The following is a 19,485-nucleotide window of genomic DNA, read 5'->3' on the forward strand; positions in this document are numbered from 1 at the left end:
AACTAGTGAGATACAATCAAAAACTTTATACTTGGAAGTAAATATTATTTAGTTCTGAAGCAAAAAATTGAATAGGTGGGATGAGGGGAAGAAAATATATGAGTAAAAGGAGGAACACACACGGAAGAAAAATCCAGCATTATTTGGATAAGCTTCTGAGCAAAATTCAAACCAAATCTAACTCTTGAACATCCGGAGGGAACACTCGCCACTAATTACAGGACTAAGATATACAAGAAGCCACTTCAGGACCGTGGGGCCAAATCAGCCATCCGATTGTAGTTTTTAAGATGTGGCTGTGGTTGTTTGTTTGGTGGTAGGAGAAAGTTTAGATTTGCTTTCACTGGCTTTGGTGGATGTTGATGTTTCTTTCATCTCTAATCTCATTCCAGAGCTAGGGAGATACCTGTGCCAACTCTGGCTTTGTTTGCTCTGCCAGACAATCCTGATGCTGCAAAGTCAAATCATCGTGAAGGATGTTTGTGCAAATGTGGGAAACAGGACTATAATCCTGCTTGAAGTTTGCTTAGATTCCTGGGAAGTCTCCCTATTCCAACCCTTTTTGAGAAAGTAAGTAAAAGAACTGCTTTTATGATTGATTGTAAAAACTATGGAAGGGTTTAAGTTGGTCTCTATTTGAAACCACAATTTTGGTGATATTTCTATTTTCTTTCATTTCTATTTTTTTCCTAGATAACAATCTCTCTCTCTGTGTGTGTGTGTATGTTTTCGAAGAAGAGCTCAACCTTGAGAAAGTCCACATTTCTGTGTAGGATAAGATAGAGATGAGACATTAGACAAAACGGGTGAAAAGTACTTTTTGAAAACCGAATGAGTATTTTCTGTGCACAATCTGATTCTGTTATTACAAGTATTAGACATGTTATAGGATGACTTTATAAACCTATACGATTGATGTTTACAGCTTACCTTAGAACTTCTCAGTTTTTCTTTTCCCAAGCTAGACAGATACCCTAGAAAATAAAATAATGATTATAGCGCTTTTACTTACATTTATTATGGGAAGGGGTAATTCCTCAAATTGGAACTAAAATTGGAAATCAGATAGCATAGCTGCTTAAGGAGTAACTAAACTATTTGAATTTGTCACACAGAAAAAAGATCTGACACATTCCTTTTGCTTCAAAAATGTTTTTCTGTCCTTACTGCTAGAAGAATTGATACGCTGTCAGGAATATTGAACACATTAAATATTGGCTTTTGAGTTAGGCAAGACAACTTCTTTAATTCTTTCCAAAAATGAGTTTCTATGTTATTATTGTGGCCAGGGATGTAGCCAAAGATGTGAGCCAAACTGCCTGGGCTTGCATCCTAGCTCTCACCTGTGGAATCAGTTGCCATTCATAAATTGCAAAAAATGCAAAAAAACAGTGGTCTTTGCAGAGCTATATCTAAATATACTAGTTGATAAAGAAAACCTGGAAATTTTATTTTATTGGTTACTCTTTCATTTGATGGTTCTGAAGAGAGTTATAAGAGTGTGAGTGCATGTGTGTGTGCTTACATATCTATGTATACATATAAGTGCATGTATATATGTGTAAGTGGAAATATTTATTTACTGTATTTTATGTATGTATCTTGTGTGTGTGTATGTGTGTGACAGACTCTCACTCTGCTGCTCAGGCTACAGTGCAGTGGTGCGATCATGTGTCACAGCAGCCCTGACCTCCCCAGGCTCAGGTCATCCTCCCAAGTAGCCTCAGCCTCCCAAGTAGCTGAGACTGCAGGTGTGTGCCACCAGGCCTGGCTAATTTTTGTATTTTTTAAAAATAAAGATGACAGTTGTAATAAATTGAGTGAATAGTCATAATATTATCAAGCTATCCTGAGAGGAAAATCTCTGTTGAGTATCATAATGTTGCTACTCCAACCCATTTCACATGGAATACAGTTATAGCAGGCTTAAACCACTTTTGTTTTAACTCCTTTGCCAAGCATTGTCACTTTTTGTAGTAGAGTTGAGATGATTAGGTAGGTAGAACCCAACAGAACCCAAGACTGACCCTTGTTTACAATGGAGGTGAGTGTTGAGATGCTGCCCCATAACTGCCATCAAGACTAACTGCTTATATGGAATATGGAATGGCATGTTAGTGATGAATGCTTAGTAATTCAATTTTTAGAAAGATTTGTTTTAGCATTTCCTTAGTCATCTCTACCTTCCTTCTAGCTTGTCATTTGTTCAAGGTGATGGAGGGTATGTGATAACTTGGAGAAATTGTTTGAACTGAATTAATCAGACTACTATTGGCAATAATATTGTGTGGCTCTTTGAGTGTTTTTTAGATTATTTCAGGAGATGTTTGAAATGAAACTTACTGGCCCTGAAGCCATTTTGAGTTACCTACCAAATTAAGAAATGGTATTCCCCGAGAAATGGACATAAAATTGCACTGAATTCCTAGTTATATTTTCTGATAAATTTTCATGGAAAGTAGGTGTCCTTGGATTTTATAACAGATGAATAAATTCCCAACTACCAAACGTCATTTCCAGCTTTATTCCAGTTTCCAATACGATGACTGTGATGGTTAATATTGACTGTCAACTTGATTGGATTGAAGTGCAAAATATTATTCCTGGGTGTGTCTGTGAGGGTGTTGCCAAAGGAGATTAACATTTGAGTCAGTGGACTTGGTGAGGCAGATCCACCCTCAATTTGGGTGGGCACCATCTAATCAGCTGCCAGTGTGGCTGAATAAAGCAGGCAAGAGAAGATGGAAGACAAGACTTGCTGAGTCTTCAGCCTTCATCTTTCTCTCAAGCTGGATGCTTCCTCCATTCGAACAAGGGACTCCAGGTTCTTCAGCTTTTGGACTCTTGGAGTTATACCAGTGGTTTGCTAGGGGCTCTCCAGCCTTTGACCATAGACTGAAGGCTGCACTGTTGGCTTCCCTACTTTTGAGTTTTTGGGACTCGGACTGATTCACCACTGGCTTCCTTGGTCCCCAAACTTGCAGACAGCCTATCATAGGACTTTACCTTGTGATCGTGTGAGTCATTTCTCTTTAATAAACACCCTTTCATGTATACATATATTCTATTATTAGTTCTGTCCCTCTAGAGAACCCTGACTAATACAATGACCTTGTATGATTTTTATTCTAGGGAAAGGAGAGGGAGCAGAAAAAGGAATTGTAATAAGTAACCATGAGAAAGTTTTAAAATCATACCTTCTTTTTAGCATTTACAGTTCCTGTGTTGCCATGTCCTGATTTGGGGAGGAAAATACCAGTGATACTACTTGGGGTCTGAGAGGTTTACAGTGGATTTTTCACTCGGATATCTATATCTATCTATCTATCTATCTATCTATATATATATACATATATATCTCAAAACTATTCAGGACTCTCTAAATTCTTCTCATGGATTCATCATCTATTCATGCCACAGTGAGAACTTCATTCATATATGGCAGCACATCTGGAAACTGGGTGGCAAGGTCAGATTGAAGTCATGGAACATTCCAGGGAGGCCAAACATTCTAAATAGAAGCAGCTTAACTCAGAATGTTCTTCAGTAAGTGATGATTGTTTTGGCTTCTGCAGTAGCCTCATTGATGATCTGCCATTAAGAAGCTTTCAACAAGCAAATTTTTCAAAAACTTGACCTTCTGAAAGGAGGGTAAGAATTTCATTAACTGTAAGCATTAGACCATGAGCACATTATGCTTTAAATTCAGAATGTTTCTCAGAAAGTCTCACATCATCATTATTCTTTGGTTTTAGCATGACTTTGTCCAATATAGTAGCCATTAGCCACATGTGACTATTGAGCACTTGAAATGAATGTAGCTAGTGAGACTGAGGAACTGAATTTTTAATTTTTTAAAAATTTTACTTTATTCAATTAAAAAATTGAATATAACATATATCATTCATATTTTTATATTGATCATATGTTAAAATAGTAGTATTTTGAATATATTGAGTTAAATAATATGCATTACTATTAATAATTTTACCTGTTCTTTACACGTTTTTGTTAATGTGACCACCACAAAATTTAAAATTACATATGTGGCTTGTATTATATTTCTATTAGGCCAGTTCTGCCTTTTACTTGTTGGAGACTCAAAGATGTCTAATTTACTTAGATACATAATCTGTCTTCCTTTTTTCACCTCTAGAGTGATGGTATATAATTGTTTTCATTAATTGATTTAATAGCTGGTTTCAGAAGAAATGACTCTGATTCTTCCATCCAATCATCTAATTACTCTGAGAATATCTTGCTTTTTCTGAGAACAAATTCACTATTATCAAATAGTCGAGGTCACCTAATGCTGTGTTATTTCTTTTTCCCTTAGCCCCCTTTAATTCTCAAGGCTAACCCATGCAACAGTCATAGGCATGTCATTAAAAAATATTTTTGTTCATAGTTTTGATTCAATAATACCTCCAGGATGTCTTAATTATATCTGCTTTAGTCCAGCTAGTACATTGCTTCCTCCGGATTTCTGATATTCTTGACCTTAAACTTCTTGTCTCATCTCACATGCTCTTGTTGATCTTGATCTAAATTACTTTCCATGTCTTTTCTCAGAATTCTGCTTTCTAAGTAATATCCTCTCAATTCCACACCTTGATTGCTGGAACCCAGAATGGTGCAAAGCTGGATGCAAAGGCTATTGTAGGTGCTGGATACAGCTCCATAGGAAGACATGGCTTCTGGCCTTATGTGACCCACAGTCTAGTGGGGGAAACACAAAGTAAACATGTGTGTTTCTTTTCCAGGATGCTAGAAGCTGCCTTTCCTGTAAGCTCAGAGAGGAGAAGTAGCTGGGCATTTATTTCTCCCTGGGAACAGCCCTTGGCTAATAACTGATACATTAAGGAATAGAAATACTCCATCCCCTAATCAGGACACCTCTAAGCTGAGAACATCATGGAATGCAAACTGCCTCTGGATTATTGACCCTAAGATACATTCTGCTGGGCTATGCTTGCTATCACAGCCTTCCTTGGTCTCCTTCCTCTTCTGGTCCCAACTCCTTCCTCCTTTACTTCTGTCCTGGGAATACTTCAAGTAAGCCACTTTACCCCTAAATCCTCATTTCAGTATGGTGCTTCTGGGGAATCCAACCCTATATCAGTAATTTTAGGTACTGAAATTGGTTCTAGGAAGCCAACTTTTAGGATGAGACTTAGAATTAAATCACTCAATGCCCAGATGGCAACAGAGAAGCTGTTGTTTGTGGTGAGTGAAGGGATGATATCCTCTGGCCTGTTGTAGCATTAAATTGTTGATATTTTTACCTGTGGTGAGTTGGGATGGAATACAAGTGAAAAGGGATGCACTGGACCGCACAGCAGCTATGAAATTTAATACTTTTGTAATTTGATAGTAATTATAAGAAGGATGGGGTTGTTTAGTGGCTGCTGATTGATGTACTGCAGAAAGAAAACACTGTGCTTTGGTTAGTCAATTGCCAGTTCATGGGGAAGAAGGAGATCAAGAATTCTGTTTCACAGATATTTAGTTTGTATCTGAGGGTGATTTTAAGGAGAGTTCATATATCTGCAGATTGGGTCAAAAGCAGAAAAATAAATTTTCAAATCATCCCTCTTTACATGGTATTTAAGACAATTTGTATTAATAAGAGTTAATACTAGCAAACAACACTAAAAGGGATCATCTCAAGAAGAAAAGAATATTGAATGGATGTTGGGTCATTCAAAGAATTGCCAGGATATCTCAGGGAATTGTCAGGAACAAAGAGGGCTGGCAAGAGCCAGAATTGCAAGACCACGATAATGGCACAGATTCTCTCCAAAGAGGACACTGCTACTGCCATGATGCAACTGAGTATCTCAGCTTATACAATCTCTACTTCTAGCTCTGATTCCTGGATGCCACCATAGATAGGCATCTCAGCTACTGGTGCCCTGGATAATGAGTGTAGCTGCAGCTGACATTAGAAAGAATTCCCTATGGACTCTGTTTGTTCTATCTCACAAGCTCCAAATTTGAAGATTGGTGGATTTTTGTGATTAGACAAGCCAAGGCCATGCTGCCTTGTGTCCCACATAAGACACCAGTGCAGCGTGTCCTCTTTGAAACTCAGGATAACGTTTTTGAGATTCAGCCAAACTGTTGCATGTATCATGCAAATTCATTATTTTCTATTTCTGAGTAGTATTCCATTGTGTAGGGACACAACAGTTTGTTTATATCCTAGTATATCCTTGCCTTCATTGAGTTCTCAAAGTTTTTTTTTTAATAGTTCTCTTTTAGAAGCTGAATAGCTTTAGCTTTAACATTTAGGTTTATGATCCAGTCTGAGAAAATTTTCTGTATATTTAATAGTATGAAATATTGAAGTTTTTTTCCACATAGATATCCATTTGCTTCACTACTATTTTTGAAAAAACGATCCTTTTCCCATTGTATTTCTGTAGCACATTTATTGAAACATCACACTGTGCCCCGCAAATACATACAATTATTATGTGTCAGTTAAGAATAAAATTAAAATACAAAAATAAAAGAAAACAACCATATATATGTGTATATACTTCTAAAGTTTCTATTCTGTTCCATTGAGTGATATGTTGATACAATTGACATTATCACCTTTGTGATCACTACAGCTTTGTGGTGAGTCTTAAATTGCATTAGTACACTACCTCCAACTTTTTTCTTTAAAAAAATTTTTCTTGCCTATTCTAATCATTTGAATTTCAAAATAAATATTTGAATCAGCTTATTAGTTAGAAAGAAAAAGCTCTGCTGCAATTATGATTAGAATGATCAATACATCAACTTGGGAAAATTGACTTTTTAATATTGTGTTCTAATGAACATAATATATCTCTTCATTTAATTTTTCATAATTCCTCTCAGCAATGTTTTATAATTTTTACAATAGAAGTCATGCATTATTTATATCCATAGCTAAATATTTTATGCTATTGAAATTATTTTTAAACATTTCAATATGCCATTATTAGTTGCTAATATATAGAATTATAATTAATTTTTAAAATATTGATCTTCTATCCTATATTTGTACATTATTTTAAATTTATAGGATATTCTGAGTAGATATTTTGTAGCTTCTTTAATTTTTTTTATGCTTATTATCATACTGTCTTCCAGTAAAAAAGTTTTGTTTTATTCCCAATTTGCTAGGAGCATTTATCATGAATAGTTATTGAATGTTGTCAAATAGTTTTTTCTCCATTTAGTGAGATAGCATATTATTTCTTTCTCTCCTCTGTTAATATCACAAATTACCTTGATTTGCTATTCAACTATTAACCAAACTTGAAATCTTGTGATAAGCCCAAATTGGTCATGTGGCACTAAATTTTTGTTTTGCTGGATTTTACTTGCTAATCTTTGGTAAAGACTTTTGTGTTTATGTTTATAAGGTATATTGGTAGTTTTCTTTTTTTATTATTATTTATACTTTTAAGTTTTAGGGTACATGTGCACAATGTGCATGTTAGTTACATATGTATACATGTGCCATGCTGGTGCACTGCACCCACTAACTCGTCATCTAGCATTAGGTATATCTCCCAATGCTATCCCTCCCCATTCCCCCCACCCCACAACAGTCCCCAGAGTGTGATATTCCCCTTCCTGTGTCCATGTGTTCTCATTGTTCAATTCCTACCTACGAGTGAGAACATGCGGTGTTTGGTTTTTTGTTCCTGCAATAGTTTACTGAGAATGATGATTTCCAATTTCATCCATGTCCCTACAAAGGACGTGAACTCATCATTTTTTATGGCTGCATAGTATTCCATGGTGTATATGTGCCACATTTTCTTAATCCAGTCTATCATTGTTGGACATTTGGGTTGGTTCCAAGTCTTTGCTATTGTGAATAATGCCACAATAAACATACGTGTGCATGTGTCTTTATAGCAGCATGATTTATAGTCCTTTGGGTATATACCCAGTAATGGGATGGCTGGGTCAAATGGTATTTCTAGTTCTAGATCCCTGAGGAATCGCCACACTGACTTCCACAATGGTTGAACTAGTTTACAGTCCCACCAACAGTGTAAAAGTGTTCCTATTTGTCCACATACTCTCCAGCACCTGTTGTTTCCTGACTTTTTAATGATTGCCATTCTAACTGGTGTGAGATGGTATCTCATTTTGGTTTTGATTTGCATTTCTCTGATGGCCAGTGATGGTGAGCATTTTTTCATGTGTTTTTTGGTTGCATAAATGTCTTCTTTTGAGAAGTGTCTGTTCATGTCCTTCGCCCACTTTTTGATGGGGTTGTTTTTTTCTTGTAAATTTGTTTGAGTTCATTGTAGATTCTGGATATTAGCCCTTTGTCAGATGAGTAGGTTGTGAAAATTTTCTCCCATTTTATGGGTTGCCTGTTCACTCTGATGGTAGTTTCTTTTGCTGTGCAGAAGCTCTTTAGTTTAATTAGATCCCATTTGTCAATTTTGTCTTTTGTTGCCATTGCTTTTGGTGTTTTAGACGTGAAGTCTTTGCCCATGCCTATATCCTGAATGGTAATGCCTAGGGAGACTTTAACACCCCACTGCCAACATTATACAGATCAATGAGACAGAAAGTTAACAAAGATACCCAGGAATTGAACTCAGCTCTGCACCAAGCGGACCTAATAGACATCCGCAGATCTCTCCACCCCAAATCAATAGAATATACATTTTTTTCAGCACCACACGACTCCTATTCCAAAATTGACCACATAGTTGGAAGTAAAACTCTCCTCAGCAAATGTAAAAGAACAGAAATTATAACAAACTATCTCTCAGACCACAGTGCAATCAAACTAGAACTCAGTATTAAGAAACTCACTCAAAACCACTCTACTACATGGAAACTGAACAACCTGCTCCTGAATGACTGCTGGGTACATAACAAAATGAAGGCAGAAATAAAGATGTTCTTTGGAACCAACGAGAACAAAGACACAACATACCAGAATCTCTGGGACACATTCAAAGTAGTGTGTAGAGGGAAATTTATAGCACTAAATGCCCACAAGAGAAAGCAGGAAAGATCCAAAATTGACACCCTAACATCACAATTAAAAGAACTAGAAAAGCAAGAGCAAACTCATTCAAAAACTAGCAGAAGGCAAGAAATAACTAAAATCAGAGCAGAACTGAAGGAAATAGAGACACAAAAAACCCTTCAAAAAATTAATAAATCCAGGAGCTGGTTTTTTGAAAGGATCAACAAAATTGATAGACCGCTAGCAAGACTAATAAAGAAAAAAAGAGAGAAGAATCAAATAGACGCAATAAAAAATGATAAAGGGGATATCGCCACCGATCCCACAGAAATACAAACTACCATCAGAGATTACTACAAACACCGCTATGCAAATAAACTAGAAAATCTAGAAGAAATGGATGAATTCCTCGACACATACACTCTCCCAAGACTAAACCAGGAAGAAGTTGAATCTCTGAATAGACCAATAACAGGATCTGAAATTGTGGCAATAATCAATAGCTTACTAACCAAAAAGAGTCCAGGACCAGATGGTAGTTTTCTTGTAATCTCTCTTTCTGCTTTTGGTATTTCAGCAAAGCCAGTCTCATAAAATGAATTGGAAATTATTCCCCACTCTAATTCTAATTAACAAGTTCATGTAAAACTATTGTTTTCTTTCTTCAATGTTTAATAGAATTCAGCAGTGAAAGACATTCTGCCTACCCAATGCTTCTTTCTTTTACTAGTATTCAATAATATGATTAAAATATGGCTTCTGTGGTTTTCTTTGTCTTTATCCTCTTTGTTGAGTTTCTCAGAACTGCAGATTTATAGTTGTATTAGTCCATTTTCACATTGCTAAAAGGAAATACATGAGACCGGGTAATTTACAAAGGAAAGAGGTTTAATTGACTCACAGTCGGGCCTGAGCAGGCCCAAGGAAACTTACAATCATGGTGGAAGGCTAAGGGGAGGCAGGCACTTTCTTCACAAGATGGCTGGAGAAAGAAGCGCTGAATTGAAGGGGGAAGAATCCCTTATAAAACCATCAGACCTCGTGAGAACTCACTGTCACAAGAACAGCATGGGGGAAACTACCCCCATGATTCAATTACCTCCATGTGGTCTCTCACTTGACACATGGGGATTATGGGGATTACAATTCAAGATGAAATTTGGGTGGGGACAAAAAGCCTAACCATATCAATAGTTTTCATCAAAGTTGGAGAAAATTTGACTATTATTGCTTTAATCTGACCTTTCCTCCTCTTTTTCTGGAAGTCTAGTTGTCCCACAGGTAAGTGAGACTGTATTTATTTTTCAAGATTTTTCCTTTCAGTATTTTTGTTTGCATACTTTCGTTGCTATGTCTTCAAGTTCATTGGTCTTTTATTATATGGTCTGTTATCTACTACAAAGTCCATCCATTTAATTTTTTCTCTCAGATATTATGCTTGTCAACTCTATAAAGTACATTTGTTTTCTCAAGTCTTCCACTGCTCTAGTACCTTGTTTTCTTTTAAATCCTTAAGACTATGTATAATGTTTTAATGTACTTGTCTGCTACTTCCATCATCTCTGTAATTTGTTTGGTTCTATCACGTTTCTCATGATTATGAGTCATAAATTCCTGCTTCATGTTCAGTAGTTTTTATATGATATTGGACATTGTGAAATTATGGTGATAAGTGTGTGGATCTTGCTGTCTTCATGTAAAGAGTGTTGAAGTATATTTTGGCAGAAAATTTAATCATTTGTGCATTATTTTGAACTTTTATCTCTCATCTTTTTAAGGGTGGCATATAGTAGCCCTACTATGAAGTACCCTCTGCATTTTCTTTTAAATGCCTCAGACATTCAACAAAGTATCCCCTTTTGGCTTGATCAGTGTGACGTTGTCTCCCATTCCTGTATGATCTTCGGGAATCATTCAGCTTACAGCTGCGCAGTAGCTTTTCATTTTTGTACAGGCTCATGGAGTTTTACCCTATTCATTACTTAGTTTTACCTCATGCATGTATTGCTTAGTGTTCAACCAAGCTATCAAGGGGATCCATACAGATTTCTAGAGCTATTTACTCTTTCTTGCAAGTTCAGCTGCTTCAGCCTTTCTGAACTCTAATTGCTGTTCCATCAACTAGGTGAGACTGTCCTGCTTGGTTTGGGCTCCCCTTATCTGCTCTGAAATTAAGAAAGGTGTTTCCAGGAAGAAAGTGCAGTGATTATATAGTTCACCACTTTTGTTTCCCTTTTTTAAAGCGATGCAGTCCTGTACTTCCAGCTGTCCAATGCCTGAAAATAGCTGTTTTACATATTTTGTCAGTTTTCTAGTTGTTTTTAGTGGGAAAGCAAGTTCAATTTCTGTGACTGTGTCATAAGCCGAAATAGCTGTTCTTTCTTAACTTTTAAACCTCTATCTTGAAATTTAAAACTGTGTCAAAATAATAATTGGTAATATACTTTCAAAATCCAAATGGTCATCAAATATGCTGGTCTTAAGTGAAATTAGCAATCTAGCATTTTATTTTGGGAATGCCTAGATACCTCTGACTGTCAAAATAATAATATGGCTTCAATTTTTGATAGTGACATCAAAAAATAAAACCTTTTACCAAATAAATCCCCCAAATCAGAATAATAAAGTCTTTTGTATTCCTCAAATCAGTCAAAGGTGTTTTGTTTTAATTTTTCATTTATAGTTTCAGAGAAAAATTTATATTCTTTAGAATATATTTGTAGTAGTTGGTGTTTTCTTTTTCTTATTTTACATACTAGAATCATACTCTTTCATCAAATTCAAAAGCAAATATACAAAAAGACAGGATAAAAATCGACCATCAGCCAAAAAAAAATCCAGTATTTAATCTAAACTCCTTTGCTCTTTTTTCTTGAATTATTTTGCCATACAAGTAAATGAACACAAAAGAGACAATCAAGTATTCGCTGGCTTATAGTGTATAAAGATGAATTTCAACGCTTCTCTGGAAGCTTTAAGTAATGTTCAGTCCTGAAACAGGACTTTAAAGGGATCCATTTTCATTCACAGTCACATAGATAGAGTCAGTGCTTTAACTTTGGTCACAATCTCATTTTGACCTCTTTGTCTGATCTCTCATTCCTTAAGTTGTGTCTGCTCCTGCTCTAAATCAGACCACATATCACAAAGGCAGCACAGGGATTTGTGAGTGGAACTATCCCAAGTTTCCTACTGAGGACTAGCAGTACTGTGTGCTCACTGAGTCTCTGAAGCTCAGAGAGGTATTAGTTTTAGTGTTTGCGGTGGGAAGGGCAGGGACAGGAGAGGTTGGGCATGGTACCATGCTCGCTATGGTAAAGCATAGAGAAGTGTCACATGGAAATGTGAAGTGTTGTGAGGACATCAACGTGAACTTGGTCTTTTTGAACCAATAGATGAAAGGGTGCTGTTGACAGCGTTGGCAAGTAATTTGACTTCTGGTCATGAATTATTGATCTCGTCCCATAAAAATGCAATGGGGCAGGTGACCACACATTTTTAAATTACTTTTGGCATCATCAGCTTCTGGTCATCTCTTTATGTAAGTGTTTTCATTTTTAAATTAGATTTGGCATCATCAGCTTCTGGCCATCTCTTTGTGTAAGCGTTTTATCCTACAGGTAAATAAACTGACTCCAGCTGTCTTGCGTGTCAACTCTTCCAACAAGCCTGACACTTAGCTCTGATTTGGCTGCATACAAACCAAGCACTGTCTCCAACCAACACTTATTTTGGCTTCCTATTTCCTAGGTCCATGGTATACATGAAAATTTCTCACGTGATTTTAATATAGTTTTATTCGATAGAGCAAACATTGAATCAGCACCTATGCTGAGTTAGCCAGAAAAAGTATGATGCCGTATTTGAATGCATTTATAAAAATAACACTACTATCTTAGGTATAAGAAAGGATTATCATTTTTCTGGGGATTTGAGGTTTTAAAAGTGTGTATCTTGAGTGACTGATAACATTTTGTTAGCATTATCTAAGGTCGGGGCATACACTGTGATCATCTTCTCAAGTCTCCTAAGATTCTTGAGACTAAATTTAGTGAAGTGAACAATAAATGGTTATAGGTTAAGCTATGATGTGAAACTGATTTAGTGGATGAAGATGTGACCAGTTTTCAAGGTGTTTATGCTTTAAACACATTTTTTCTGTTTGGTTGATGTTTTCCCCCTCATTTTCCTATTGCTAGTCAGTTATTCATCTTAGTTCAAAGTTAGCACTTTAGCACTTTTGGAAAAGGACATACAGAATAAAGGAATGGTTACCAGAGGCTGGGAAGGGTACTAGGGGGTTGAGGGGGAGGTGGGGAAGGATCATGCGTACAAAAAAAAAAAGGGAGAAAAGATGAATAAGACCTACTTTTTGATAGCATAATAGGGTGACTATGGCCAATAATAATTTAATTGTATATTTTAAAATAAATAATGTAATTGGATTGTTTGGAACTCAAAGGATAAACGCTTGAGGGGATGGATACCCCATTCTCCATGATGTGCTTATTTCACATTGCATGCTTGTATCAAGACATCTCATGTACCCCATAAATATATACACCTACTGTGTGCCCACAAGAATTTTTTTAAAAATACAAACAATTAAAAAAATACACAGAAATTCAGAAAATTAAAATGAAAAGATATACTGTGGGGCCAAAAACTAAAGGAGTGACTATAAGTGAGGCCGAAGGGCTTCTCAGAAGCAAGAAAGTCTAGATCCCATTTGCTTTGATGTTTTGGGTAAGGCTTTGTCATTGTTTCCTTCTTGACTCAGCTAGATAGGTCTAGTTAGTATTTAAATTCCAACTTCCAAATCACAAAGTGATCTCACATTCACTTTGTGACTTTTAACGCTTACATTAGTAATAGGCTTATCAACATTTTGATGCCAGTAGAGGGGACCAATAATTATTGAGTAGATCTAACGGAAATAAAATAAAGGTTTAACTTATTTAGTTGATTCTCTCAGATGTTCAGATGTTCATATTTAGCCTAGGGAAAATATATTTGCTAAGTTTTTGTTATAGGAGCCACAGGAATAAACATTTATTCTCTCTCCCAAAGTTTTCTTCTCACATTCTTTCTGTTTTACTCAGTGACTCTCTGTCTCCCTCTATTTTTATTCATGACTTGATTTTGTTGGTATATTCAGTTCGTCATTCATTCATTAAATATGAGTGGAAGTGAAGTTCCATTAGAAGTTTAGCACAAACATGACTGGTTTATTTCAGGGTAAGCCCATCAACCAAAGGTGGAAAAAATTCCAAAAAAATTCTATTTGCTGGAAAATTTGCTAACAAACTTGGATACTCAAAAGACTTGCTCACAATGTGGGATTTGAGGGTGGGGGCCCCGGTGGAGAAAATGCAAAATATAATAAACACAACAGACATTCACTGGCATAAAACTGATTGGAGTGCTTTAGGAAAACAAGTTATGAGAGAACTGTGAAAACAGCTTTGTACTTTGTGAAGTGGAACATTTTAGAGATGCAGATTATAAAGATTGGAACTAATAGCAAAGCCCCAAAGTGAGGTTTTTGTTTTGGGTCTGCACATGCGCAATTTATTCTTCATTCAAAAATAAATTTTAGTTTGCAAACAGGATGTATACCAGACCCCTTAACAATTTAAGTATTTCATCTACACAGAGGATTAGTATAAACACTTGCCCTTTTATAGTGAAAAAAGGTTAAGCTAAAATGAAACAAATTGCATTTAGCCTATCTTTTTAAAATTAGAAGAAAAAATATAAATGAAGCATTAGTTTTTTTATTAAAAACATATTTTAGAATGTTTCTTTTTCAGGTATATCTATTTTCTTCTTTCGTTTGTTGACTTCACCGTGAACTTAAATAAGTTCTTGGCATGTTCTTGGTTTATTTGACTTTTGACTTAACAAGGCAAGGTATGAATTTGAGTCTCTAAATTTGGAAGAAGTTCTTTGAAGTGAGGCCCTCTTAGCTTCCTGGAGGAAGCAACAATTAAATTTGCCCTTAGGGAAAGGACACAATTTCAGTAACAAAAGGATGGGGTAGAGTACTCATACAGAGGGGATGGGCCCCTAGAATGCAAGGATGTGGGGGACAGCCAAGTCATGTCAGGTGGTTGAGAGTAACCTCAGGGTGCAGGACATAGGCAAAGTGGAAGGTTAAGCAGGAAAGTTAGGCTTGCCCACACCCTATCATGTCAGGATTCAGAGTTAATATTTTAATAATTAGCACCTGGTAGCCTTTAACAGCTTTAAGTAGAGTTCCATGAAAAAGAGTGGATAAGAAAGAAAGAATCACTGAAAAAAAGAGACCAAATATTTATGGAGCTATTCCTCTGTGCTACATATTATATAGTTATGCTATATCCCCTATCATGCAGATGGGGAAACTAAAGCTCAGAGGTGTTTACAAACTCGCTAAGATTTATAGATTGATAATTTTGATTCACATTTATTGATTGAACAAAACTTAAGCTTCAAGAGGATTCAGGATTCAAGAGAGGATTCAACAGAGGCTTCAAGATGGGAGATCTGGCCTTAGGCATAAGAGACTGGGAGTGGGGATACTAGATAGATGTGAGCCACTAGCCTGCATCCAGATGAAACTCATAAACTATATCTAATGTTCCAGAACATAGGGCAAACACCAGAATTTTTAGTTTTATTATTATTTTTTTCTGGTTATAAAAGTATATAGGAGGCTGAGCATGGTGGCTCATGCCTGCAATCCCAGCACTTTGGGAGGCTGAGGCAGGTGGATCACCTGAGGTCAGGAGTTTGAGACCAACCTGACCAACATGGTTAAACCCCATCTCTACTAAAAATACAAAAATTAGTCAGGCATGGTGGCAGGCAGATGTAATCGCAGCTACTCAGGAGGCTGAGGCAGGAGAATTGTTTGAACCTGGGAGGCAGAGGTTGCAGTGAGCCGAGGTTGCACCACTGCACTCCAGCCTGGGTGACAGAATGAGACTCTGTCTCAAAAAAAAAAAAAAAAAAAAAAAAAGTATATATATATGATTTCTGAGTTAGAATACTAGGCATGCTTAATAGTATACCTCCTCTTAACTTCCTTTTAAAATTCCCATAATAATACACAGACAGTGGCAGCAGCACTATAAATTAAATACAAGAGGCGAACGAGGGCAGAATTTTCTCTAATTTCATCTCTGGTGTGACAGATTTGAGAAGCATATTCTTGGGTTCCACATTCTAGGTTCCAATCTCTGAGCTTGGACAAGAAAGAAGCCACCAAGCTGGGGCCTGGGGGTGGAGCGAGGTGGCTCACGCCTGTAATCCCAGCTCTTTGGGAGGCCGAGGTTGATGGACGGCCTGAGCTCAGCGGTTTGAGACCAGCCTGGGCAATATGTTGAAATCCTCTCTCCACCAAAAACACAAAAAATTAGCCAGGCAAGGTGATGCACCTCCTTTTGGCTTTTAGATCAAGACTGGAAAACTCCCCTAAATGAAGTGAAACTTGATGGAGGCTAGCTCCTCTCTTTATTGCAAAAATCATCGTCTGGATTGACAATTTTTTTCCTCTCAAAGATGAGCAACTAAACACCAAACCAAAGCATATAGTCTATGAAAAAAATTCTAGAACAAGGAATGAGAACATTGTCATAAAGATGTACAGCAATAATTTGTTTCACTGCTTCACTTTGGAAATCTCCTGAGGAGAAAAAGAAAAAAAAAGAAAACAAAATGCCTGTGCCTCATCCCAGAGCTTCTGATTTAGTTGGTCTGGAGTGAGGCCTGGATGTTGTTTTTTGTTTGTTTGTTTGTTTTTAATAGATTTGTTTTTTAGAGCATTTACAGCTTCATAGCAAAATTGAAAGGAAGGTAGAGAGACTTCCCATATACACCCTTCTCCCACATATGCACAGCCTCCCTTGTTCCCAGCATCTCCCACCAGAATGGTACATTTGTTACAATTGATGAACCTACACTGACACATTATTATCACCCTAAGTCCATGCTTTAGGGCTCACTCTTGGTGTTGTACATTCTATGAGTTTGGACAAATGTATAATGACATGTATCCACCATTATAGTATCATACAGAGCAGTTTCACTGCCTAATACGGTTTGGTTCTGTGTCCCCACCCAAATTTCATCTTGTAGCTCCCATAATTCCCATGTGTTGTGCGAGGGACCCGGTAGGAGATGATGGAATTCTGGGGCTGGGTCTTACCATTGCTGTTCTTGTGATGGCGAATGGGTCTCACAAGATTTGATGGTTTTAAAAATGGGAGTTGCCCTGCACATGCTCTGTTTGCCTCCCGCCATCCATGTAAGATGTGACTTGCCCCTCCTTGCCTTCCACCATGATTGTGAGGTCTCCCCAGCCATGTGGAACTGTGAGTCCAATTAAACCTGTTTTTTTTTGTAAATTGCCGAGTCTCAGGTATGTTTTTATGAGCAGCATGACAACAGACTAATACACTGCCCTGAAAATCTCCTTTGCTCTGCATATTTATCCCTCCCTATGCCCAAACCCTGGCAACTAGTAATCTTTTTACTGTCTCCATAGTTTTGCCCTTTTCAGAATGTCAAACATTTGGAATCACAAAGTATGCAGGCTTTCCATATTGGCTTCTTTCACTTAGTATCATGCATTTCAGTTTTTGCTATGCCTTTTTATGGTTTTATAGCTCATAGCTCATTTATTTTAGCACTTGATAATATCCCAATGTCTGGATGTACCACAGCTTATTTATTCATTCACCTGCTGAAGGACATCTTCGTTGTTTCCAGGTTTTAGCAATTATGAATAAAGCTGCTATAAACATCTTTGTGTGGACAGAAGTTTCAGTCTTTCTGGGTAAATATCAAAAAGTACAATTGCTGGATTAAATGGTAATAGTATATTTAGTTTTGTAGGAATCTGCCAAAATGTCTTCCAAAGTGCCTGTATTATTTTTCATTCTTACCAGCAATGAATGAGAGTTCCTGTTGCTCCACGGGTATTTTTAAAAAGTGCCACAGGTGACTTTAATGCAGCCAAGTTTCAGAAACCACTGACTTAGGGCAAGAACATCTGTCAGCAAACATCTTCTCTCACCTAGTATTAGTTTCCTTATCTGGTAGAAGAGAAGCCTTCCATAAGACAATAGATCATTGCTTCTCTCTGACTTTCTTGAACATGCTGTTACTTTAATGTTTTTATTATAAAATCCTTCAAGGAAATACATGTCCATGCCAAAATATGAGACCCAATTGGCAAATGGAATAAGCCAGAATTACCAAGGATCTAAGATTACTTCTTTGTGCTTTTTAAATTTTAAAATATATTGTCATCTAAGATACATTGAGTACAGAATGATAGAGAACAGTACCAACAAAGCCAAGATCTTGAACTGGTGCCAATGCATAGGAAAGCTTATTGGGCTCTGTTCATGGCCAGAGACCTCTAACCTGATGAAGGCCTCACATTACCGACAAAAAAAGAAGAAAAAGTATGTTCCTAGACTACTTTCTCCTAAACTCCTGGCCCTTAGGTGCTTGCTTTATCTTTAAAAGGAAGGGAGTGGATGATACGATTTTTAAGCTTCCTTAATTCTCTAATCTATGCATTACATTATTTTTCTTCAGTAACAGAATTTCATTAGCATTGACGACAAGTTAAAAAGCATGTTCTACTAACTTTTCATCAGCTACGTTAGATGTAATAAATATTCTTGTACTGGGTCTATGATAAGATAAGTGAAAGACTTGCTTCCAGCACCAAATTTGAGCAGGGCGGAGGTTTGGTAGACTTTGTTATCAAGAAAAATTATACTTTAGTGTTACAGTTTTAAAAATTTAAATTACTGCACAACAATCCACGATGGATAAATCATCAACAGTTCTAAATAGAGACAGATTGCATTTTTAAATTAAATGTTTTATATTATAAATTAATATCTACAATGTTTGTTCTAGCTAATATTAAAATCCATATTCATGTAATCATTCATACAACAAACTTATAGTGATTACAAATATAAGGATGTTTAAAACATGACTTTGCCCTCTCAAGACTTATAATGTTATGTGGGGTAGTGACGTTGTCAGGGTAAGGAAGAAACAGACTTCTGCAATTTATTTAAAGTCAAGGCAAAAATAGAAAAGTATAATAATATAGATACCCATAATATCGACATTTAGAAGCCATAGTAATTGGTTTTTACTGGAAATGAGTGTGTGTGTGTGTATGTGTGTGTGTATGTGTGTAGTAGAATAGTAGCAGCAGAATTGGGCCATCTGCTTGACAAATTAGACCTTTTAACTGCATAGAGCTTTGTTAGGAAAGATGATTGAAAGACAACCTGGCTGAAGAATTATGTGGCAAAGACCCAGAGACATGAGCATTTAGAGGAAATCTGGCCTTTGTGTCAGAATCATCAGTGTGTTTGATCAGGTATAGCAGTTGCACATGTGGCTAGAAAAGTTGGTTGGAATTTAGATAAGTACCTGTCATCTGCTAGATTCCAGAGGAAGGCATGCACTATGGGGTCAAACAC

This window comes from Pan paniscus, chromosome 22 (genome assembly GCF_029289425.2).
Source record: "Pan paniscus chromosome 22, NHGRI_mPanPan1-v2.0_pri, whole genome shotgun sequence".
Lineage (NCBI taxonomy): Eukaryota > Metazoa > Chordata > Mammalia > Primates > Hominidae > Pan > Pan paniscus.